General features: G+C 36.1%; 1 protein-coding gene across 1 annotated transcript in view; it reads left to right on the top strand.

The window, feature by feature from the left end:
* The first annotated feature begins 10,792 nt into the window (after positions 1-10,792).
* CDH12 (cadherin 12) overlaps positions 10,793-26,693 on the top strand; it is a 542,156-nt gene continuing 526,255 nt past the window's right edge. The window contains exon 1 of the mRNA XM_040548890.1: positions 10,793-10,839. The gene's annotated coding sequence lies outside the window, so the exon portion shown is untranslated. The remainder of the gene's footprint in view (positions 10,840-26,693) is intronic.

Raw genomic sequence — 26,693 nt, 5'->3', positions numbered from 1 at the left:
CTGATTCAATGGTCACTGTTTCTTATACGCTCATTGACTCTTAAAAAACAAAAACAAAAGAAAATACTTGGAACGCTTTTTTCTCTTGTGAGGCATAGCTGATCATAATTATCAACTTTCTCAGGAAGGTGTATGAAAAGAATTTCTGTACATACATCATTCTGAAGATGACGGTGTCTGCCCAGGGAGATATACCTGTTGCTCTTGAATACATTGCTTTTGCGTATATTTATGCTTGTAAAGATACATCTGTATTCTTAGTTTCTAGATGTTATATAGTTGTCTGAAACTGTTACAACCAAGAAGCAAAATATCTTTTTATGGATATCTTTTCTTTAGAAGCTGTATTTTTGACATACACTGATCTGAATTTTTTATTTTTTTATTTTTATTTTTTGGGGGTGATTCTAGGAACCCAGCAGTTGGACTAGATGGTCCTTGTGGGTCCCTTCCAACTCAGATATTCTATGATTCTAGTTCCGATTCCAACAATGTACATCAATAAGTGCTTATTTAACAGTAATCAAATGTTGATAAAAGTTCTGTCTTGTACTGCAATACCACACAATAGAGTTAATAGTAGAGATGTGAGTATAGTATGAAATCGTTTTGTGATGATGACTTGCATTTTGATTAGGTTATGACAGTTGTCCAATTCACAGTCAAGAGGTTTTGGAAAAAAAATCATTTGTATTTCTATTAAGCAATTATGTTTCTTGCCTTTCGGAATACTATACTGTTTTCTGAATAATTTTCAGAGAAAAAAAAAAAAAAAAGCAAAAATAAAGAAATTGTTGAATAACTCCAGTAGAAGTGTCATCCTCTTCTGAAAATCTAGGTCAGTTAGATTACAGTGTAAATACATTAAAAAACAAGCAAAACAAAAACAAAAACAAAACACATACGTGTATACAAGATCAAAATTATGACCTCGTAATTCCACTTCATTTCCACATCAGCAATCCTTTCTGACAGCTGATGTGTTTGAACCTGCAAATTAATAGAACAATTAATGCAAACATTAATAGAGACAGGTGAGAAACAGAACATGAAAAATGAACATTGATTCCATACTATCTTGATTTTTCTTAATTTAACCATGGCTTTTCTATTTGTGTGTTAAGACAAGAAACTGTAATTCCTCTACATTTATCTGCACTACTTCAAATGATATGTATTTACCTACTGAATCACTATATTGGTTGGCTTCAAAGCTATTAATTTGCAAAGCACTTTTGAGAGATCTGGAACATGGTATTTGTTATATGAGGCCAAATACTATTCTGATTTTTAAAATAATTTAGAAAAATGCCTCCACTTAAAGCATTTCTATGTATACACAAGTCTGGGTGTGCTTATACAGACCTTTTAAACAGAGACATTTTTACGAGACATTTTTAAAGGAATAGAGAATTTGAGTTAATATAGCACTTACCGTGTTTAAGGTATCACAAAGCAATGAGTTATGGAGCACAGCGTCAAGAGAGACTGGATAGCCGAATGCTGCTAAGAAGAAATGTTGCCTGAAGTGTTAAATGTTATAACTGCGTTAAGAAAAATATCATGAGATTCTTGCTTTTTCTTGGGCAACTTACTGTTCACTGAAGGGATTGAAATAAAACATCTTATGCAAGAGATGGCCCTTCTGTTTTCCCACTCTAGATTTCACTTTCCTAGAAGTCTTCTATGGGGAGAAAGAGCCTAGGCTCTGCTGTGGTATATTAATTGTTATATTCACTTGTACCGGTCTAGAGTTAGGAGCTGTGTGATCTTGTAAGTGTCCTGCCATAGCAGTAATGTCCAGTAACTGGCGGAAGTGATATGTTGGGGTATATTTGCAAATGAGCATTATTTTGTACTGTGATAGTGCCAGATTCCACTGTATAAACCTGGCAGGGTTATTATTAAGGTATACGTTATATAAGGTAAAAAACAGGGTGATGGAGTACAGATTCAGTCATCCCTCTTTAATGCAATTTGCTATTCAGAGGCCTGAATTCAAATAGAAGGTTATGTCTGTCTCAGTTCAGGATGCCACTTAGGAGTCTACCTAATATTAAGAAATGATTTCCACGCGCTCTAGTGTGGTTTTCAGAATCTCCCTCTTAAAGAAGGTACTTGTTTTTCCTGACAAGTACAATGAAGTATTAATCATTTCTTATTACTGAAGAGTCTGCATTGTTATTGACTAAAACATGAGTAAAATATACTGTCTTGGGCACACTGGTTTTTTAGATCCTCTTTCCTAATTTCATTGCTCTTTATAGTTTTAACTTGACTGATTTGTTTCCTTTTACCCAGTGAAAGTTGTTGTGAAGAGACCCTGAAATAGGTGCTTTGCTAACACCAAAAAGGGATTGCTTTTCCTGACAGATCCAGTGAACTTTTTAGTTCACAGTTTATTATGTGAACAGTTTATTATGGTTATATATTTTTTTTGAACTTTTGTAGCAATTACATACTTTATTTTTTTTTGCTTTGCATTGTGTTTTTAATTTCTTTGTCTTGATACATATATTCATACTACCTTCAGCAAAATTTAGTTATAAACTGAGTTTTGCGATGCCCCAGCCAGAGCTTCAAAGTAGATGGTCTTATTGCACTTACTGTATTTGAGTTCCCATTGTCATTTACCAGTAGAATGCTCCAAAGACATCCTTGTACTGAGAATGAGAGGCTGCAGGCTATGCAGCACCTTCACCCCAGAGGTAGTCTCTTTTTCAATTCTGTTTTGTAGATTTTTTTTTCTTATATAAACCACTGAAAACTTTGATAAAAGCTTGAAATACAATGAGACGTGAAATTAGAGATGCACCTTGCAAATGACTTGAGCAGAAGCAAAACACTTCAAAATAACAAAGTGAGTCTCACAGAGAATGTGTTAATGATCTGATGGATTGAACTGCATATGAAAAGATAATGATGGTAGATAGGGAAATGATAGTACTGAAATCCACTCTTGGTTTAAAACGCTTAAAATACAGACTTCTCTTCTTCTAGCTAACTACATTTGAATAAAACCTCTTTGCTTCAACTTTCCTGGCATTAATGGAAATAGCCCTGGTTCTGGTATCTGTCAGAGAAATAAAGCGATATGATTCACTGAAGAGACAGCTCAATGAACTGGCGTGACAGGCTTGATTTATCAGTGTCTTTCATGTTGTGTTCCAACAGTAATTATTTATTCCTCTAGAAACTGGCTTCAGTTTTGGTTGATCCTTCTCTCTGTGGGAGCACAGAGGAGAAATAAAGCTGGCTTAACCTTGCTTGGAGACTCCCTCTGTCAAAAAGATATTACTGTTCTGTTACTGGCAAATAATGGGCATTAGGCCAAGCAGAGCCTTGGCTACCATGTTGCTGCCCTGCTCATTACATACCTGCTGGTAAAGCTCCTCCTGGGAGCTACGATTAGTACAGTTAAGGAAAGCCATGGAATTGCACTGTGGATTTCCTTGGCAGTGGATCAGCAGTCAGCAGAATGGCCTGGATCTAACCCTCTTTCTTCAGATGGCAAGCCTTGTGCAAGCAGATTCTCCTATGAAATTGTTGCTGTCTAACATCCCCACTTGGTTGGGCTGATACATGAAAATGAATGATTAATTAAGTGCAAATTAATAGAAACATGCACATTTTATGAAGATTCACCTGAAATGTAAGACATACACTTGAGTCATTTGTTTCATACCGGTCTGTCCCTTTCTTACCATCTGTCTTTGCCCTTTCTTAATTTATAAGCTCCATTTTAGGTCAAAGATTTGACCTTCCTGTTGTGTATTTTCTTTCTCTATCCACTGATAAGCATTAGGTATCCTACTTCAAACCTAAAGCCATGCTTTTGGCCCACTGTCAGGAGAATTTTTACACACAAACATGCATATGAATGAGAAATCAAGTCTGTGAGCGTGTGGAAGGAAGGCTGTGGTGTGACTTGAAGGACACAGCGCTTCATTTAAATTGCATGTTCACAGCAAGAGATATCCCCTCCAGTGCATAAGGACACATGAAAGTAGGCAGCAAGAAATAAGTAGGAGAGTACCTTTGTATTCCGGTGGCTGTTTTGGAAGATGTGTTGTTTTTTTTCTATGTTCCAAGGCGGACATATTCACCCACATATCACTCCATGAGGATGCATTTTACTTTGTGAACCTCCTGTATTGAAACCCAGATTTTTACCTACTTACCTAGTCAAACCCTGCTAACACATGGAAGACTTGGTACAGTCACCAGCTGCAACATTGGCTAAAGGCTGTACGGGAGTGGCACATAGAGATGGTTTCCTGGTGAACGTGAATGGGTATGTATAAACAGGAGTGAGGTCTACAGAAAATGTACTGTAACAAAAATATTGCTATTCATTCACTTTTTTTTTTTTTTTTTTTTTTTTTTTTTTTGAGGTACTATGGTATTATCTGTTCTTAGTGATGGGAGCAGAGACTTATTTCATCGACCTAAAAACTACTATCAGGTATAGCAAGAGAGGAAAATAATGCAAAACTTTGCTAATTTTGAGTTCTGAGAACTCACCCACATACTCCAGAAGACAAGGATGAACTTTTCAGGTTAATGTGACTATAATTTCTACAGAGTGTAACTCAAAAGAACTAATTTATATTGTCGTTTGTGTGTCTGTGGTGGAGAGAGAAGGTGGTGACAGCATAGGTTGCAGCTGTTTTGTACTATATTCCTAATTTTTTTCATAAACAGTTGTGTTGTTTTCTGTATGCTCTTTTCTAACTTGTTGGTTGTCCCCTTATGCTGAGAAATTGTGCTTTTATTCTATTACTGGATCAAATGGAAGTCACAAAGAAGTGCTCCTCAGTTGCCTGTATACAGTCCTGAGGGGTCTAAGGGTAAAAAATTGTGCCTGTAGAAGTTGATATGCTACTTTCATTTCATAGCAATTCGTATTAGATCATCAGCTAGTTTCCAGAAATACAAGTGTAAGACAGGCTTTGAATTTAGAGAAGAGGCTAATGCAGTAGCTTCCTTTAGTGCCCAACGTTCGGCAAAATGTCTGTGTGGTTCCTGGGGACTTCATTATTATGCAGAAGAATGGTATTTCACTGGGGTTGGTTCTCAAGGCCATAGAGTGAACCGTTGTTTAAATATGAATATGAATGCCCTTCCTGAAGCTGTGACTGGAGAGTAAAATTGACCACCCTTGTCAGATGTAAAAACAGTGTGCCACAGTGAATTTCAATCCAGCAGGTGCAAATCTCAGAGGGTTTTGGGGAAGTTTGAAGGAAATTATTATATTAAGTGAGTGTATCAAAAGCAAAATGTGTCCCAACAAAAAGTTAGCAAAACAGTATATGTAGTAATATTTACTAACTTATTCTGTTACTCCTTAGAAAGTGTTGTCAAAGCTATTCTGTGATGGGGCCCTGGAATTTGCAAGAAGTGCAAGACGGATGCCCTTAAAATACCATGAGTATACTCGGAGCAGCTATAAAACAGCAGTCATAAGGGAGACAGTCGAAGATATTTTTGAACTTTTCAAGGTGAAGGTGAAGAAAGTAGAAGCAAATAATCTATCATCTAGAAAAAAAAAAAAAAAAGCTCTCAGGTGTTAGGATTACCTATTTCCCCACCGTTTAGCAAGTTCTGCTGCACATGCCCCTCCCAAATTGCTCCCCCCGCAGTTCCCCAGGAAAATGCCTTCCTCTCAACTGCTAAGCCCTTTATCAGGCAAAACTGCTTTGCTGTGGTATATAACAATTTGCATAATAGACTCATATATTTACTCCCCTTTTTGAAGTCAATTGCTATGAGCTTTGTAGCTCTAAAGATAACAAATAAAACCTTTTTTTTTTTCTGAAGAAATAAATAATTCTTGACTTAAACTTTATTTCAGGAAAATTTAGGAGCAAAAGAATTCCCTCTTCATTTACGATTCAACAGTCTCAAAGGATGGTGTCCATAATTCTTTGTTGCATCCACAATTAAGTAAAATGTCCAGGATGCAGTAAAAAAATGGGGAAAATCTTTGAAAGGGTTATCTTAATTGGTCCTGAAGCTCAGTCCTGTTATCTAAACCAAACAGTAAAGAATTGGTATTAACGCCTAGACTCATGTCTGTGCAAAATCCAGAGTTCCTGAATTAAATGGTTTAATGTTGAAAATCTTCAAAGTTGAATTCTGAAACTCTTTACTGAAGGGCAATGCTAATTTATCATGCAATGCTGATTCAGATTAACTGGAAGTGCTTTAATTTTCACATAGTCCCAATGTTTTAACTCTTAGTGCCATAAAAGGTTGTGAGTGATAAAACCAAATTGAAATCATTGATGATTTCTTCTTCCTTCTTTAAGATGAAATGTAAACTGATACATATAAAAAACTTTATATATATGTGTGTAAGTATGGTTGAATAAAACATTTTAATTTTTTCCTTGTATGAATCTTAGGTTTTCCATTCTTTCCCACCTATCCTTTAAGGACATACTTAAATTTCAGTTATACTCAGCCTCTGTTCTCTAACAGAATATAAGTCCTTGGAGCATTAACAAATCTCTCAGCTTTTAAATAGACTGTGACCTATTCATTTACGGGGCTACTTCAATAAGGCAATAGCTCACTTAGGTTAATGATGGATCATGGTGTGATTCGATTTGCAGAGTGCTGGCTTGCCCATTATACCCTAATGTTTGTATGGGTCATGTTATCACATCCAAATAATGATTCATGCCACCCCTTGTTCCTGGAGATATCACAGCGATTACAGGAAAGCTCAGGATGCTAGTACACAAAGCCTTTAGGGTTCTGTTGGCTGCTGTTGAATTATTATTTTTGGGTAGAGTATGATAAAGCACGAAAGGTTTGGGTTTCTCTGTGACTGTGACACCTTCCTCCTGTGATTCAATTGGCCATCTGGCAGAGCAGACGGGCTGGATGTTTGCAGAAATAAGATCTGTGTGTCTGTCTTTTGCTTCTTGCTTTTTTCTTTTTTAGTGAGGAAAGTTAGCTGACCCTGACCTGCTGTGACAGATTATTTGCAAGTCGAGTGCCTTGCGATCTTTTTTTTTTTTTTTTTTTTTTTTTTCCCCTCTCAGTCTGAGTATCTCACATGAAGGTGGAGCAATTTCCATCAGGAACACAACAAACCTATACATCTGTACTGACTGCAGATACCACTCAGGAGAGACTTGGGCTGGTAGCAACATGGAGAAGAAGGGAAAAGAATGATGTTTTCTAGCTGTACATACAATGCAAGTAACAATGTAACATTTTTTTTTTCCAGTGCTGCCCCTGTCATTTATTCTGAAGGATTGTCCTCACATAGGCACAGCAATTCAAACACTCTAAGTGATGGGACAGAACAAGTGAAATTTTGAGTGTGCTTGTAAATGCTTGTAGGATGCTCTTAAGGTTTGTTTTTACTTCTCTCTCTCTCTCTCTTTTCCTGGATGATCAGTGTTTTTTTGCCTATCACTGCATTTATACTATGTGACCATCAGGCTGCTCATTGGTTCAGCTGTTCACAAAGACCGAATCTTGTTAAAGGTTTCCAATAAAACTGTCATAAAACTCACTGGCACTAAACCTTCCTAAACATAAAACGCTTCAGTTAATATAGACTACAGCTAAAATATGAGTGGGCAGAGGAATAGTTTCTGTACCTTTTCTTATCCAAAGACATCAGACTTAAAGAAATAGAGAAAATGAACTTCTTTGTTTGCCACCAGCTGCACATGCAGCCTAGGTAAAGGAGAAATCACTTCTTATGCATAAAGAAATAATGATGTTCTTCATGTGAATTAGTTTTGTTTCAGCTGAATTTAAAGATCCTCCAACAGTTTCTGACACTAGGGAGAGAGAATAGTTATACACAGTTCAAGAACACTTTTCTAAGGAAAGCAACTGATATTGAAAAATGCAAGTGGAAAGCACCTGTTAATATTGTTTTTTTCCCCCACTTTCTCTGCTTCTAGATCATGATAAATATAACACAGTCAACAGTGTCAAGTAGTGATGAAGTATTTTGAAATATGCTTTCTTAACCCTTTAACTCCTTTTATCACCCACCCATACCTAAAAACTACCTATGTACGTGTAGTATAAAACCTATATATATATATATATATATATATATATATATATAGGTTATATATATATATATATATATATATATATATTTCCGTAATAGTTCAAATAATGTGAAGTGGTTTGGTTGCCTCTGTGAGACATTAGAAATATATTTCTTTGTGATTAAAATAATATTGCTGTGGTGACCTGCTAGGCAGGGAATAAGGGAAAAAGGTGGGCACTTATAATAAACGAGTAAAACCATTTCATTACCTTACAATAGATTTGGCTCTAATAACATTTTTATTCTGCTCTAAAATCATTATGCAAGGACCTCCCCAGAAACACTGCCAAGGATCTCAAAACTGTAAGCAGATTTCAAACCTAAATTAGATTTCCCAGCTGCGTAGTGGTATATACACACGCTGAAATAGTGAAAAATGGCTTTTGAAATGTTTACTACATTAAAACTCTGGAAAGTTTTGCATATTTTAATTTGCTGAAAGTTGCAGCATATTGAGGACTCAGAAGTCCCTTGTGATATTTGCCTGAAGCTTTACTAGAAAGAGTTTTTCTTCCTTTTCCCTCCCCCTGCATTAACAGAGTAATGATTTTTGAGGATCAATATTACATTTCTGTTTGGAAGCTTAAAGTCATGCAATCTTATTTCACTCAAGTGTTTTTGCTCCTAAAGCATGTAGGGCTTACTGAAATCTTACAGGATATTCACACACACCATTTGCCAAGACCAAAATCCAAGCTTTTGCTCCCTCTTCCCAGCTCCCATGTCTCAAAGAAATTAGAGTGTCTTGATCATTTCTGAGAAACATTAGGATTAGTTCAGTTCATTAGTTGAGGATTAGTTCATATTCTGAATACAATGACCCATCTTTCAAACTCTGCAGACTAGTACTAGAGGACATGTGAACTATGGGCATTTTTTTTTTTTTTCAAGCAAAGCAAAGATTGTCATTCAAACCATAACCATAGCTGTAACTATTACCTTGTGATTTTATAGCACAGTAATTTTTGTAATGAAACATAAAAGCTTAACATTTCAAGTTTTCAAAGTTTGTGTTAGTGTTGATAATTATAGATGAAGTTATTTGTAAGGAGTTATGTAAAAAAGAATGGAAGTTTACCATTTTGCTTTTATTTTTATCTGAAATATGTAAAAATATCTGATTTACTACATCCTTAATGCTTTTGTGTTAAAAATATTGCAGTGAAAAAGCTGGTCTGAAAGAAGTTAGAAGTTGTTGGTTCTATTGTTATTTTTCATGTAGGCTACTGGAATATAACCCTAGGAAGAAGACATTGTAAATGTCACCATGGTAAAAGATCTACAGAGGAGTTTGTAACTATTTATTTGCTATATGAAAATATGTGGGCAGAATGCATACTTAATGTCATTATTCTTTTTATCGTCTTTGAGAAGGTAGAGGTACCTCAGAGGTACTTAGGATCCTAACTTCCTTGTTTCATTTTAATTACAAAGTAGGGGGTAAGTGTTTGTATTTTCTTGAGGATTTAAGTTAAACCTTATGTAGAGAATGAACCTAGATGAGAAGCAATGCAAAGCAAGATTTGAAGCTTTTTATGTCACCAGGAACTGTAAATCTTTAAAAGATGTCAGATATGTGTTGTCTCTGTCTTACCTGGATACCCACAGGCACGTAAACTTACCCTTCTCATGAGTGTTAAGAAGCTCATTAGATCTAGTGTAGCACAGAACACCTGACAGAAGAAAACTCTTCCCTGCACAACTTTTCCTAGAGTTTGCTTTACTTTTTCTCTACTAAGAAAAGACTTCAAACTTTTGTGGGCTTAGTTTAGAGTTGTAGTGTGGGTCTTTCTCATTTTAAATTATAAGGACAGTGTTTATTTCTGCCTCAAATATATTTTAGCAATTTCAAGAAAAATATGACTCCGTACCATGATACCTTGGAAAGGGAATGGATGAGAGAGACATGATTAGCTTTATTTCAGTAGCAGAGGTGACTTTCTAATGACTGTTGTCACTATATCTTTTCACTTAAACATATTTATATATTTATTTATGTAATATGAGAGGCTGGTCAGCCACTAATGCTGTACATACATACGTACATACATAGCTGGATCAGCTTATTTTTGATAGTAGACATCCATAGCTAGTCCTGATGACTTATGCATTCATGTTGCTTCTATGTTGGAATTTTTTATCATTGCTATTTTTATCCCACTTTTAAAGTTGTCAGTCAACTGCAGCAATAGCTTTGGGCATGATGAGATACTAATGAAAAAGGGAAAAATAAATAAATAAATTTAAAAAATGTAAAAACAGAAGGGTTTGAATTTTAACTAATACTAAGCATATAAACTGTCCACCTTGCATAAGCAGGGAACTGAAAAGAGTTGTGAACTACCAAGAATGAGTTAGTTTTGTCAACTTCAGAATGGGTTGTAGAAGCACTGATCAAAACTTTCCTGATGGAAATATGTTTCTTGTGATAATGTGATTTCAGCTGAAGAAAACATTTAGTGAATTTGGTTTCATGAAGGAATGTAAAAAGAGAGATAAATAGGTCAAGCAAAATATTCCCTAGACAAATGCCTGAAAATGGAAACTATTTAAGTCAGAAAGGTCACATGATGTTGTAGTTTTTGCCTCCTTACTCCGAAAGGTACAAATGCCATTTGGATTTCCTCCCCCAGCATGATGCTTCGTGGCCATGACAGTCTCACCCACTATGGAAAGGGGCTGTGAAACAGCCTGGGGAGTACAGGACAGATGAGCAGATAGACGTCCCATTAGAACAAGAAAGAGATTCTGTAGGTCTTGAATTCCACTTATATGACATCAAGGAAATATTTGAACTAAGCAATGATGCATTTTGGCTAAAGTTAGATTTCTTTTATTTTGGTACTTTTTTTTCCTTGGAAAAGTAGAAATTTTTCAAAAGCAAATCCCTGTATTTGAACATTTCTAAGGAGTCTTATTTACTACTTCCTAATTCTTCCATAAGACGTAGGCCCCCAAAGTACATTATATCTGTTGCTTGTGAACTTAGGAATGTGGAATGTTGACTTTATCCATTTTTATTTATTTATTTATTTATTTATTTATTTTGGTAGAGATTGTCACCTCTAATTTACTCAGCACACCATCTATTCTATGACTTTTTCAGTGCATATCAAGACTAACAGAAGGACAAATAATGCCACAGACGAAATTATAGAAGTTTAAGAGCTTGGGAGAATCATTGGCCTTAGTAGTTGTCTGTGAACGTAAATAATTATCTTAACATCAAGCTCTGACCCTCTTCCACACTGAGTGAAAACCCTGCACATTGCTCTGGCATTCCTGTAACAGCTATGGCTGATTATTTTCGATCTTTCCTTGAGGGTATTTATCAGATAGATAGCTTAATGTCTGTGCCTTATGATTTCTTGACAGCTGGCCATAAAACCTGATAAATGCTCCTGCCAGCAAAGCAACACGTGGGTTCCAAAAAAAAGTTTGCAAATTCTAATAATGTAGATTATTTGATTGATGCACAGTATGCAATTTAATTACAAAAATAAATGAGGAAGGGGAAATTTGTCACTTCCCCATTCATTATTCCTTAATTAGACTACAACTAATCAGGGTTCCTGATTGGCTAAAATAACCTCAGGTATAATTTACTGCACTGCCATTACAGTAGGATAGAAAGGAAAGCATGAATTATGTCTCACTGCCAAAACAACACAGAAGAACAAGGAAACAAGATGAACCTTAAAATATTGTAAACATTGCTCTGTCTGCAATCTGTCAGATTACGAATTTATTACAACAAATGAAATGCTTGCCTTGTAAAATTACAGAGTACATTTTTTTCAATATGCAATATTTATGTATATTCTATTTCGGACTACCAGTGTAGATCAATACTGCACCTGATACCAATGCATTCGTTTTGGTTTTGGCTCGTGCGAATGCATTATCCAGATATAGCTTAACATCAAAACATATCAGATGGGCCAAATAGATGGTGATAGTAACACAACACTGAGATCATTATGGCTTCATTGTAGAGGCTAAATGTGGAGTACAAAATTTAATTTAGGTTTTCTTTTTTCTGAAGTCAATTATATTTTACCAGTCTAGTTGTGCCATGATGTCTGCTGAGTGCTTCTGCTACTTGCATTGTTTCTGCTTTAATACACATATATTATGGAAGAAGTCAGGACAGAAATGGAAAGTAAACTTTCCTGGTTATGGACTGTACTTGCACATGCTTTTCCTCACAAGTGTCACAAAACGTTTGCTTATATCCTCATGATATATTCATGCATTGGTGTAAAGAGGATATTTATTGTATGTGACAGCCTGATAACTATGCAGGCAAACAGGACATGCACACTGATGGATGTGGTCCAGGACACTTAGGTGTAATGATGGGGCCGAGAGGCAGAAAATTCTGATTAATGAAAGCGAGTTCTGATGTAGAGCTGCCATTGCTTCAAGACATTTTCTATGCCTAGAACAGTGGAAGAGAGAGATGGGAAGAAAGCTGTCAAAGTAGAGGTTAGCACAGTGGTTAAGGAGTATTTCTGGGATGTGAGAAAATAAAATGTGAATCCCTATTTGCCTTGGCTTTAACCCAGCTCTCATTTTAAGTAACTTTAACTCCGTACTATTACAGCCTAAGTCTCTCCAAGGAAGGTATTTAAATTTTTATAAAAATTTAAAAGGTCGTTGGTATAGAGAGGAATTGTAAATGGCTCAGTAGTGCAGCTGGTAGAATACTTACCCACACTTGCAAAGGCAGGTTGGGTTTCTGTGCCAAATTAGGCCAAGCAGGGACTTTAAACCCCTTGTTCTCCCTACATCTCGGATGAGTTACCTTCTGCAATATTACTGGTCTAAAATTTATCTTTGGGCTCTTTACAGATGATTCAGTATTGTCTCTCAGAGGTGTGGGAACACTTTTGAACTCTGAAAAGTGTAATGGACAAAAGTTACATTTTAACCATCTCCTCATACAATTTTTTAGATTCTAATCCAGGGGATGTTTTGGGCTGCATTTATTTCTCAATCTGTTAAGAGTAGACCCGAAATGGCTGAGTAAAAGGGCAGAAAGTGTGAAACAGAAATCTATGAGGAAAGATTTGTAATATTAAATGTCTCACGATGGGAAAACTCTTGAAGGGTATGTCTAAAATCAGAAGTAGTTCATCAAAAAGTGCTTATTTCCTTGTAATACAGTGGCACACAAGAGCAGTTTATGCACCCAGTTGAGGGCTTGATCAACAAAGCACAGATTCATTTTATTTCCTTTATAATTAAGCAGGTACAATGTATAAGAGAGAGTTATGTACAGCCACCTTTAGTCCTTAGTGCTTTAAGCACTGCATAAAATATGGCCAACTCAGTAGTCTATCATCAGTAAGTTACCACTCAAAATGGCAGAAAATTGTGTGCTTGCCTCTGTTTATATCTGCAGCCAGGCTGTTTCTTGTGCTGTTGCTTAGGCAGAGCTTGTCCGTGATGTGCAGGGCATCTTCTTGGTGTGCATGTGTGTGGTCCCACCATCCTGATGGTGTCCTTATTATCGGCTTTTATTCTTAGCATTTTGATTTCTGTGTGCTTTCTCCTTCTTTGCATATACTTTTGCATATAATTTGTATTTTTTTCATCTTTCTGCATCTTCCATGCATTCAGAAGAGGTTATGTAGCTCAGTAATGCTACTGTATTAGGTTTAAGGAGCCTTCTGCTTCATTCCAAGAAATCTGGGTCACATCTGCAGCAAACAATAGTTCTCAAATGCATTAGATACTGAGGAAGAAGCCTGAGGCTTTATGCTGTTAACACACAGTTCTAGTAGCACAAAAAGACCTAGAATATTTGCATAGCAATCTGCATTTTCAACCTATTTGTACCCTGGTAGATGTTTCCATCTTTGTATACTATAGACTGACCTATGAGAAACTCATTTAAAGAAGGAGCAAGGCAAGAACTCTTAGGTATATGTAACCAATATCATAATTGGATTACTGCAGACATTCTGCAGTAATTCTAGTTTTTTTTTTGTTTGTTTGTTTGTTTTGTGCAAACCCACGTTTTAATTCAGGTGGCTATTAAAATATTGCACGTTATGACATCTCCTGAATAAATGCTCAGCAAAGAATTTTTATCATTGTAGAGACACTAGAATAATTAGGTAGCCAAAATAAGAGAAGTAAGACAGCCTGTGATATAGATTCTTAATATAGTTTTTAAAAGGTACAGAATTATTTTTATTACATTTGTTCACTTCAGACGCCTCCTATCTGACCTTGACAACGCTTGCATGAAGTGCTTTTACAAAAACATTTTTAAGGAAAATTAGTGTTTGAAACCCCCACATGGATTCAGACATCTCAGCTATTTAAAAAACAAAACCAAAAAACAACACACTGTATTTTATTCGTTGAAGTATTTAAGTTATTTCTGTCAAACACGCAGGCTCTGTACTTAACCTGTTTGATGGTAACTTCAGAATGCTCTCCAGGTACAGCTCTGTCTCATGACAAACTAAAACAATAGCTTTGCAGGTGATGCCATCTGCCTGCATCCTTTGAAATATGATGTTGACAAAAAGCTGGTAGCGTTAGAAAAGTATTAACTGTTTCTCTGCCGAGCATATTAGCAGCAAATGTACTCCTAATGCTGTGATAACCCAGGCTGTAACTGGGGCTACAAAGCTGCACAAGGTCTCCTGTGCCACCCCACCAAGACTGCCATAGCAGGTGGATTCCAGGGAGGTCTGCAGCCTTCTCAGACAAGTAGTTCTGGACCAAATAGAGCATAGCTAATTAATGTTTCCGGTAGGTTGACCATTTCGTTTTGTCTTAGGTTAAGGAAGGCTTTCTATAGGTGAACAAATAAGTGCTGTTTCCTGTATTGCCACATAGGATAGGGCAAGAAGATTTTAACTGGGGAAGGTGGAGAAGGAGAATCTCATTTTGAACACTTAGTAGGTGTATGAAGGCTGCACAGAAGTAAGTTTGCAGATGTAAAATTGCTAATTGACTGCTTCATCAGATAACTGAATCAAAGTTTCTCTGCAAGGAAAACTCTTTTCTCTGTTTTTCCCCAAATCCTAGTTCTTAGAATGTGGCTTGGTTTTATATGGAGTATTTTTATATTTTGACCCGTATAATATTTTGTGCGCTTATATAGATACAACCTATGGGTACTACCTTCAATTATAATGTGTTATTCAGAGAAATAGGCATCATACTTTTACTGGTGATGTCTTTAAAATATACTGGAAATATTTTCCAAAATGTATTTGACTTACATTGAATTCAATATATTGAGTTAAATGAGATGTGTAAAACAGTGTCTAATAGTTCCATCTGGCAACTTAATTACTCTTACTATTCTTCCATATGTTGAAAAGCAGCTTTGGTCCAGCTTCAGTAAAATCAGAGGAGTTCAACTGATTAACATCCTTGTACCTATGAGTTTTTCCATAGCGGAGTCCCCATGACACCAAACAAAAATACCTAGTTGAGCCAGCTGCCCCTTACCATGTCTTCATGTACACTGGGTTGTTATGAAAATGCTGCTCCATAGCCTGCGGTGGAAGCCTGAGCCGTGTAAGTCATTAGGGGTGACAAAGCTGCAGAACAAGGTGGTGAGCCCATATAGATAAGCACAGTGTCAGAGAAAGTACGTGCCTCTACTCCTGTGGAGGTGTGAGGCAGCCCTTGGCTACAGATGTATATACTCCTTGTATACAGATGTATATAGTCCTTGTATCTAATTCCCTGTACGCCTGCGTGCAGGTAACAAAACAGTATTAATCCCTATCAAAATGGGAGGCCCGGGAGAAGAAAGAAAGATATGAAGACAGTGAAGACGTCACATAGATCTCACTCTCCTGAAAACTAAAGAATGGGTTAATGATAAATTTGACATGCAGAGAAGTAGCCTCAAACAATTCCCCTCTTCTAATTTCTAAAATAATTTGCCTGTTAGCCTAAGCTTTTGATGCAACTTCAGTTCAGCCCACTATCTTTGAACACTTAAAATCATCCTTTGACATACCTCCCTGGTGGCTTTTTCTGGTCTTGATGGACTGAAAGAGCATTTTTTCCCTCTGAAACCCAAACACTGCGTTGTTAAAAGTATTCTTTCAGAAGTGAATGTCTTCCACTATCTCTAGGAAGACCCGACTTAGTGACCTCCTCAAATTTTCAAGAACATGCTGGCCTATGAAACACAAGATTTGATCTGAAAGTAAAGGTTTGTAAAGGAAATATAAGGTGCTCCCTGCAGAACAAAGCTAACTGTCAAGTAATCTTTTCACCATTGAAATAACTGTGACAATAATGATCTTAAGAATTTAAGCAACAATTACAATTTAAGCTCTCAATTACAAATACAATGTGATTTTATGTTTTTACTTTCTTCCCTAATGAATTCAAATTCCAGCCATGACATCAGTGTTTCTTTAAAAACTTTAATTACATTCCTTAGGAAATGAGATATGTGCATCCATTTTTTCTTTGTATATCTATCTGTGTATTCCTGTATTATGTTTGAGCTTATCTAGTATCTTCAATATGATTTAACTGACAACTAGAAATTAAAAAAATAATAATAATAAAAAAATATTTCTTACAATGGGGAAAAAATAAATTGATTTAGAGGCAGCATGCTGCCTCCAAATCCAGTCAGTGGGCCTTCCAGCAGCTAGGAGCTTGATGCTCAGCTTGTCCAAAAGCTGACGGCAGCTAGCTGATCCCTCAGTTTGCACTTGGTCTGAGGCAGCAAGAGTTTGTGCTGTTTCCTGCCTGTCTGTGTAAAAGGACAAGCAAGAGTGGGTGAGGCCACAGGGACAGCTCGGGAAGGTGCAGGGAATATGCAGCAGTGGCTGTTAGGTCTAGGAGTGAGAACTGATGCAACAGGCACCACGTCAAATTCAGCAGGAGTCAAATTTGATAAATTCCAGAACTACAGGAACAGCACAGATGAGGTACTGTAGTAATTTCTTATATTTTTTGTGCCTATGATTACCATAGTTATTTCTACCTTCCCATGGTTACCAGAGCACTCAAGCGCTTTTCCCATACTAATAAATTTCTGTTAACGTTTTACATCGACTTCATTCATTACATATTGAATTTAATACGATCATCCTAACTCCTAAAGGAGTATTATTAATTTCTTCAGTAAGGAATGCATTTAAGGTCACCTTTCCTGTTCTGTCTTACTTGACTTGCTTATTTTATGGATGGTACAGTTGTCCTCTGTGCAATAGAGTAAGGCTTTTATAGATAATTCAGTATGTGTTGCCATGCAAATATGCAGGCAGTTAAAATAACTTTGCCAGTATGCGTTTTATTAGCAGTAGGCAAACTGAAATGCCATCTTTGGTACTTGTTCTTGTATTTGGTGTAATATCCTACTTTCAATGGGAAGCCAAGTGCCGAGAAGAAGAGAGGTTGCACTGAATTAGAGCAGATGGCACGGCAGCTAGAGACTAACTGGGAGGGTGCTTCTGCAGGCATATCTCAGTTCGCAAATACTGTTCCACAGCTGTCCTCAAAATGCGTGCCCCGTGAAGCTTTCCACCTGAAAGGGCGGCAGTGGAATGCAGACAGGCAGAGATAATAATGAACCAACAGCAAAGTGCCACTTCTACAGAAGTTCCTGCTCAATTAGCTCACTTGGGGTGTGAGCTTCAGTGAGCGGAATAAATGGCAAGTGGAGAAAATTGTCAGTATTTTATTGTCTTTCTCAGTCTTTGTCTTCAAGCCATCATAATGGTTAAATTAACTCACTAGACTTCTTGAGCTGCAGTTTGGACTCTTTAGATTTTAATTACCAGCTATTCTGTAACTAGTTACAGAAAGGAGTAAGATGCGTTTTACTCCTGTTGTGAAGAGTAACCTCTGCCCACAGTCACTCAGTGGATTTGTGTAATATTGGTTCCAGTAAAAACAGTTTTAGCAAGAAATAACAATAAAACAATTAGAATAAAAACATCCTAAAGCAATTTACCACACAATTAATAACAATTCCTCCCACTTCCAAAAAGGATCAGGTCAGGAAGCAAAGCCACATAAAAAGAAATGATCAACTGCTGATCAACTGCTGATCAACTACTGGGCATAAATGCATTAGATAAAATCCTTTTATTATACTGTTTAATTAGCTACTACACATCTTTGCAAGCAGATAAAATGTGTTTTATGGATTTACATATCTAAGATTTGCTTTTTCACCCATTTAGGACTGCCTAAAATGCAGTTAATTTCCAGGATAAATATCCAGTTGTTTGTCGGGCCCTGCAGTGATGATATGTGCTTACTCTGTTATTTAGCATTTCACTGTTTAGAATTTGTGGATTCCTAAGCTCAACTAACAGAACTGATACTCAATTTGGTATATAGCTACCATGTACTTTATACTGTTACTAGGGAAGAGAAGAATCAAAATAAATCTGGTACTGCACTGGGCAGATAAATGTGACCATCAGCACCATTACAAAATCAGGGAAAAAAATCGTTATCTGTAAAAGCCTTTTTTGGTGTTACGTGGTGAATTTTGTTACTTATTTTTAAATCCATTAGATCATCCTACTTGATCTTTTTTTTTTTTTTTTAATAACTCTGTTAAATGATCACTTAAGTGTTGCATTATTAGAACTCATGGCTTTGAAAGCTTTTGGATGCCTGAAAATGCAGAGTTTTAGTCCATTTATTTGCATTAGTTTTTGAGTAGAGTGACCTGATGGTTTTAAGAGCGTAAGGTTTCAATTTTGGTCAGTGCAAATGTCAGCAAAACCAATCTGAGATCATTCTTACTTTGTCCCAGGTTAAAGAAGCTCAAAAATCTTCCACAGACAAGCAAACAGGGCTGTTTTTTGCTGTGTATTCTGGTGCTTTTATAGCACAGTTCCCAGCAAAGGTTGTGTCTCTTGTTACGGCAGGTCACTAGCACTACAGGAAAGCCCATAACAAATAAGTGAGCACACAAAGCAGGGGAGTTGTCCTGGAAGAGGGCACATAAAGTGTTTTTTGAGATCAGATTAAGTCTGTCTTTCCTACAGAACAACAAAGCAAGCTACAATGTCGATGTACACTTTCATAATGATCTTAAGAAAACAAAATGTCCCTGGCCATCAGTTACACATCCCACTTTCTCCTCAGAAAGATGGGGAAGAAGAGGGATAATTGCCCCATGAACCTGCTTGAAACAATTGGCACACAATTTGTCATACAGCGATACATGCCACTATAGTCACTGATTCTCACATACCTGTAGCTAAGATGATAAAATGTCAAATGGCAGCTAGTGTGGGGTGCATCCACTGATCAGTCATCATCCTCTGGCCTTTGGTTTCTTAAATACATGCCATTGTGGGAATCAGCAGTGAAACTCTGCGGCTGGTTTTGCATCTGCATCTCTCAATCACACATTTTTTTTGTGTTCACATTGCTCATTTGTGACACCTAAACTGTGAGAGCTCACTTAATCTAAATGCTAATTGTTCAGCAGTATGAGCCTCTTATTTCCAATTTCTTACCCTTTTTCTTTCTGACCTGTTCTGTAGAACTTTCCCACAGCTTTTTCTTGAACATAAGTGTTCAAGAATTTTCTCCATCCGTTCACACAGATTCCTATCAGTTTCTCTGCTGCATATAGCAGCGCTTCCTAAATTTTGACATAGTGTACATTGTTCAAGATGTCCTATATAGGACAGGGACCAAGTGACCTGTGAGGCCTCAGGGAAGAAGAAACTTAGGAGGACTTAGCCAGTGATGAATAAGAAAATGAACAAGGAAAGCAGAACAAATTGTTTCCTCAGCTGAAGAAATTATTAAAGACTGTTTTGGGGCAGACTTCTCTGTCAAAGACTCTTGGCAGTAGCTGTCCTAGTTACAAGCTGCACGAAGTGTCTGAATTTATAGCTGGTGTGAAATTATGCAGTGGTATCAGCAAACAAAAATATTGAGTTCAGATAATTCTTAAGTGCTTTCAAATCTACAGCTCTGAAATAGAGGTTTGAGTACCTAATTTAAGACAGTCTGATTTGAAAGTGGATCTATGATTTGTATATGTTTTGAAGACCAGCTGACATTTTATCGTACCACTTTAAATATCCAACATTTCAGAGAGTTTTGCAGGACTTGAAGGTATGATATTTGAAAGGCACTTTGCTGTGTAAGAAAAACATTCCTATTTTGATGAAAGGTGCAATAAATTTGATAGAAGTAAACAGATTTGAAATGTAATAAACTGACAATTCACTAGTTATGCCTGAAATACCTGACTGTGAGCAGTCTAAATTACAAAACAGACACAGTTTTTCAGTGTCAGAGAATGTATTTGTGTCTTAGCTGAAGGGCAGCTGACAGATTCTGTTTCTGCTCAGACGAAACTGTATTTTTCTCTGATATAGAAAGGATCAGTGTAAAAGTCACTAATAACTTACTTTTCAGATAAATTCATGCAAGAAATGGCAATGACACTATTCAATGCTATAGAATGTTATATTAAAAATTAATAAATCTTGCCTCCTCAACTACAACATTCATGAGCAGCAACAGTAAAACTGGTGGTTTTGGCTTTATTAAGTATGCAAACATTGAGTCTACCATATCAGGAATGACCGTGGAACATTTGGGGACACAGGAGAGCCTGCAGTATACAGTACCTCTCAGAAATTAAACGTAATGGCAAATGTTTGAATGGTTTAGCCAACATACAGTAATGTCGATCAATGATTAATCTTTTTTTTTTTTATGGCAAAGATACACTCAGCTTTAAAATCTAAAAATATAGTGAACTATTAGTAGTTTTTGCTAATGAAAACTTATTGAAAAAATGTATTTTAAAATTGCTCGGAAGAAGGGATCAAGTTGACAGGTTTTTTTATGGCTTTTTTTTTTTTTCTTTCCAAAAAGGCTTCTCTTTCTTGTACATCTTTAAGAAGATGAATATACGGTTCCTCAGATAGTTGTGTGCGTACACATTTGTGTAAAGACACTATATTATAAGGGATTGCAATAACAGATCTTGAAGTGGACTTTCTGTCAGTCTTTGAACTCTCCATTCCTGCAGGCAACAGGTTGCTCAAATAAGTATGTAATTTCACTGGCTGCTCTAGTCTACTCTAGCAAAGAAGTCTCAGTCAGATGTCCTGTTGACTGTGTAACATCTTTGTACTTGCATTACTTCGTAATGAAGTTACTCAAGACAGAGGTGTGAATTTTGAAAGTGAAATGTCCCAAACACTTTGCTTTATCTTCACAGTGCATTGCTGAGTAGAGGTCTATGCAATAGTAAAAGAACACTCTATTGCAGGATGGTTTTGGCCTTATGTAGTAACTCTTTAATAGTGCATATAAATATTGATTGAAAAAGAATCATCTTATTAAGGAAACACAGTGGCATTTAAAGCGAATCCTATAAATGTCAAGGCAGAGACAGTCTCAGGAAAACGTTCATCTTCAGTTAACTGTTACAATCACAAGTTAAATATAATGGTTAGAATTAAAAGGAATTAAAATGAGCTGATTTGTTTTATGGGTGTTTAAAGCATGAATAGTATCAGAGCTTCCAGCAGAGTGGCTTGCATGAGAAGCTCCTTCTATTAGAACAGTGTAGTGGCATGGCTATAAAGAGCTTCTTCTCTTCTTCAGAAGCCCTTCTTCTCCATACTTGCATAGTAGAATCTTTCTTTGTCCAGAAGATGCTTTCAATAATAGAATACAGCCAGTCAGAAAACATTGTGTTTTAGTTTTAACTAAAAAAGAAGAAGTGTTTTTTTTTCTTTTTCTCTTTTCCTTTCAGAGCTACTATATTTCAACAACGTATTTCTCAGGGAGCATTCTCAGCTATTGGACAGCTTACAAATGTTACAGAATATTTTGTGTGTGGATGCCTGATATGCAGCAGCCAAAGTGTTTTGAAAGCACTGGGAGCATTTGGGTGTTTTGGTATCAAATATGAATAAAGTCAAACTTGACCTATGTTGTTACACAAAAGCAGAGTCACTTGAAAATTAGAAATATTTAATGAGAAATTTTATAGTTAAAGCACCTACACCTCTGTGCTTCCTGGCTGCAGATAAAATTTTGAGTTGATACTCAGTTTCTCTTACTGTAGTTGGCATAAGTCTGGCTTACAGCACTGTGACTTGAATGAATGCAGAAAATTCTGCAAACTTCTTAGCAGTTTGTTTCTCAAGCCTTTTAAAGTAATTTCTCTAGTAAATATTTTGTCAGTGATACTGTTTTGGTTGCTTATGCTCAGCCAGTCCAAACCAACTTTCCCATCATATGTGCACTGATAGTAGCCTAAGTATTATTGGAGGTTTGAGAGTATCTGAATTTCAGAGGGATTCTTTCAGGAAAACAAACTGTTTCATGCTTCTGAGGATTACTACAAGAAGGATTTGAAAGTGTTTTACCTTGTTAGGTATGCTGCTTCTCTGTCTTCATGTCTATATTGACTATTTCTTCACTGTGCAGTATCATAAATGAACAGGAGTCATTTGTTTGAAGTAGCTTTATTGAGTTCTCCCAAACTTGAATAATGCATCAAAAATTTTACTTCTAGCACTGATGAGCTCCTGGTTAAACAGAATTGGAGATGGAATGTAGTGAAATGCTTCAACGTGAATGAAGTTCAGAGTGTGCTATTTGTACAAAATCTGAAAAGTAATTTTTGGTTACAATTTCTCAGATATATCCACTGATAATGATAGTGGGCTATGTTGATCGTACTCGTATGTCATCCTTACTTATGCATTGTGCAATGTAAATTTACACTTTTTCAAATGCTGAAAATCTGTCCTATTAAAATAAAAATAATGTTGGCAACCCTAACAGCAGCCACTGAAGGTAACAAAAATGTACAACTGAAGAAAAAGAAAAAAAAAACAGACCTTCAGAACTCCTTTTTTTCTTCTATGATAATAAGGGCTTTTTTACCTTTAAAACCCAGCAAAGGAATTTATAAAGTTAGTATTAACTTGTGCATGGCTGACTCCTTAGGTTTCCTTGACAATACAACAGAAAATCAGTTAACTTTCAAATACTTATTACTTTTATTTTGCCTGGTTCTTTGCTTACAAAAACATGCACGTCTTCCCTTCCCTTCCCTTCCCTTCCCTTCCCTTCCCTTCCCTTCCCTTCCCTTCCCTTCCCTTCCCTTCCCTTCCCTTCCCTTCCCTTCCCTTCCCTTCCCTTCCCTTCCCTTCCCTTCCCTTCCCTTCCCTTCCCTTCCCTTCCCTTCCCTTCCCTTCCCTTCCCTTCCAACATCTGAATCACTGGTATTCTACAGATAATGGCTGATGTGCATACAGTGTGCTGTAGTAGGCTTATAGGACTATTTTGAGCTAGCAAAAACAACTATTCATGAGACGTACGTCTTTTAGTTCCAGCCACACATGAAGTATATATGCCCTGTTAAGGAAAACCCTGAAACCTGTATGAAAGAAACATTCATTTTGTAGCCTTTGTCTCCCCTGTATTTGTTTTTAATCTAGTAGCGGCGTTTCTTACATTTTAACATTTACTCAGGGGGATACAACTCATGATCATTATACTGAAATTTATATGGTCTTCATGGGAAGTGCAGTAGATTATACTGAAAATACAACCTCAGACTTCAGAAAGGGATTTTTTTTTTTTTTTTCTGTGACTGTGCTGAACAAAAGATCAACAGAAATCTTATAGACATCTAGATGGGGAAAAACTGAACAATTTTTTTTTTAACTTTTTTTGACATTATAATGAAAATAAAAATTAATTATTTTGCCTTAATGCTAGTTTACACACTGAAAGTTTTTAATAGTTTCAAAAGAAATGATGCACAGTGTAAACTTTCCAACCGTTATAAAGACCAAAAAAATAAGTATATGCTGAAATATTCACTTAAAACTGTACTGAGGAAGTGTTGCTAGAATATAACACGTTCTGCATATTTCTGCTGATATATCCATATACAAAAGTGATTACAGTTGTCTGTACAAATAAATGTCAGGGGTATCTGAAGTAATAAAGCATACTTTAAAGAAAGTCTGTTAAGAAGGATTTCTTTACAGCACGGTAAAGTGGATTTAATTTGCTCTTGATTAACAGGAGGAGATAAATCCCACTTTACCCTTATTTTCAAAGATAAGAAATAACATGACTTCCTCCCAGACAAAGACCTATCTAAATTGTAGTCTTATTTTATAAAAAAGTCACTGTGTTATCTGATTTTTTTGTTTTATCTTTCTTCAATTTTCTGTATCACTTAAGTTATTAATACACTATTTACCTAATTTATCTCTTCTGTAATCTAAATTCTAGCTCCTTTTGCTTCTTCCTTAAAAGATGAAGCTTAACAGTAGATACTGTGATTAATGTGCCAGTTGTGCTTGGTCTTTTACAGCATGTATTTGCACCAGGGCATATAGCATGAAAGGTTAGTGATACCTGAACTGTAACATTGATTAAAGTGCTGAAAATCATCTCTGGACAGAGATGTTTCCTTTTAAGATCCAGAGGACAGGCTGTCATTAAGCTGTCCTCTTTCATTCTTGTAACTGAACTATTTGTTAACCCCCTGACACTTCCAACTGGGTTATTTTGGACACAAATAATTTAGATTTAAAGAAACAAGTATAGAATGTTAATTCAGTGTGATCTTTTCTGGTTCATAATCCATTTCATATATTGCAGTAAGCCAGAATTGTGTGAAGGTGGTCTCATCAGCCAACAGAACTATCTGGACTAATATTGTTACACTGTGCTGTATTGCATTTTAGCACATTTACATGCTGCAGAAATTGAATTTGTGTCCTTTACAATAGTCGTAAATATGATCACTTTCTTTTCCCCAGTGATTCTTGGAAAAGGCTCATAAGATCCCTGAGATTAATATTTGTTAGAGCTTCCAGAAGACAAGTTATTAGATTTAAATGTTTGTTAAAGATTAAGTTATCTGCATAACTATAATTTTCTGATAATATCAAGAGAACCAAAGAAGTATGTACTTTTTTCCTCTGGAATGAAAACAGTTGTGTAAAAGGATTATTTTACCGTCTTCCTCATTCTATCCTAGCTGAACTGTAGAAAGTCAACACGTGGACAGTTCTTTCCTTCCTTAGACTTACATTGGCCGGTTTGATCTTTTTTAATGTGAAATCTCTTGAGGAGCAGCCTATCTTTGTTGTTCTTGGACACAGATATAATTTTAGTCAAGTTATAGAAATTCACCAATTTGTATTAACTTCTGCGGGTTTCTTAGGACTCCTTGATTAGAACTCTATTTTTTTCACTGATATTTCTTTTAGCTAGCATTTGCTGTGGTTGTATGTTCATGTTATTGAGTCTGGAATACAAGCTGCAAATGAATATTCTTCCTGGTTAATATGTAATCTTTTTTTTTTTTTTTTTAACCTCTTCCTTTGCAGTAATTGTCTTTTCCAGTGACATTCTCCTCTTAATATATATTGTTTGTGTGTATCTTCACATGTAAAGTATACCGAATCTTTTAATAGAAGTTTTAAACTATAGGTATATAATATTGATAATTTTATGCTAGTTTATTAAACTTTTTTTTTTTTTGGGGGGGGGGAGGGGGGAGGGAGGAAGGAATCAGTGAATCAGTTAGTTTAGAAAAAATATCTGAGTCCATGATGGATCTGTGAGGATGACAGGTTCTCATATCTTTTACATGGCCACAAAGCTATAAAATCAACCTCTTTTGCTGCTTGGCCTACTAAATATGTTCATTTTAAAATAAGAATAATTTGAAATTCATATGGCAATGAAGTGGAATAGAAAATTATTTTATTGTTCCTAAGAAAATATTTGCAATTTTGACTCTTCTCTTATGATGCTTCAGTTGACAGATGTTCAAAAAACTGGAGGGAGAGAGACCAAGTCTCTTGAAAAACTTGCAGCTTATGGGTTGTAATAGATACATGGAAAGTGAGCTGCTGGTAGAATAGCTGGTAGAATTTAGGAATCCTGACCTTTCCAGTAATTGCTTTCATCACCAAAATATTTGTTTTTCAGTGGTTTACAAAATCTCAAACTTTTTTTTTTTCTGAATGAGGTTACTGTTGTTGATGTTTATCTAGTTATCTTTCTTGGTTTCTTCTAGCTACTTAAATGCTTTACAAATCCCCATGTTCTCCAGAAGTTCATCCAAATATCTTTTCAGTAATTATTCTGAGGCACTTATAACAAATCTACCAAATTCTTTTTCTTGTCATCACTTCTTGACTTTTCTCAAATGCTATTAATGAACAGTACTGCTGGTTTCACTAATACCTTTCACCAATAGCTGCAAAGTTAATGCTCGTTGTCATACACTCACCTGTCTGTCTGACAAGGACATTCACATAGCGTATACAAGAGCTTTATAGTTAAATTCATGTTTATGTCACCTCAATTCCTCATCAGGAGGGAGCATTCCAGAGGAAATGATGCACCAAAGTGTGTCTTTAGCATATATATTAAAAAAAAAAAAAAAAAATGATGATTTTCTGTCTCAAGTGAGAGTTCCAGAAAATCTTAGCCAAAACTTTAGACTAAGTAGAAGCCCTGATGAGAAAGGGTTAAATGACAGAAAATGTCACCCCAGATCAAAATCAACTTCTAGCTGATCAACGCCTGGAGACAGTACACCAACAAACACAGT

This window comes from Cygnus olor, chromosome 2 (assembly GCF_009769625.2).
Source record: "Cygnus olor isolate bCygOlo1 chromosome 2, bCygOlo1.pri.v2, whole genome shotgun sequence".
Taxonomy (NCBI): Eukaryota; Metazoa; Chordata; class Aves; order Anseriformes; family Anatidae; genus Cygnus; species Cygnus olor.
The sequence above is the reverse complement of the archived record's forward strand: the minus strand, read 5'-3'. Positions and strand labels throughout refer to the sequence as shown.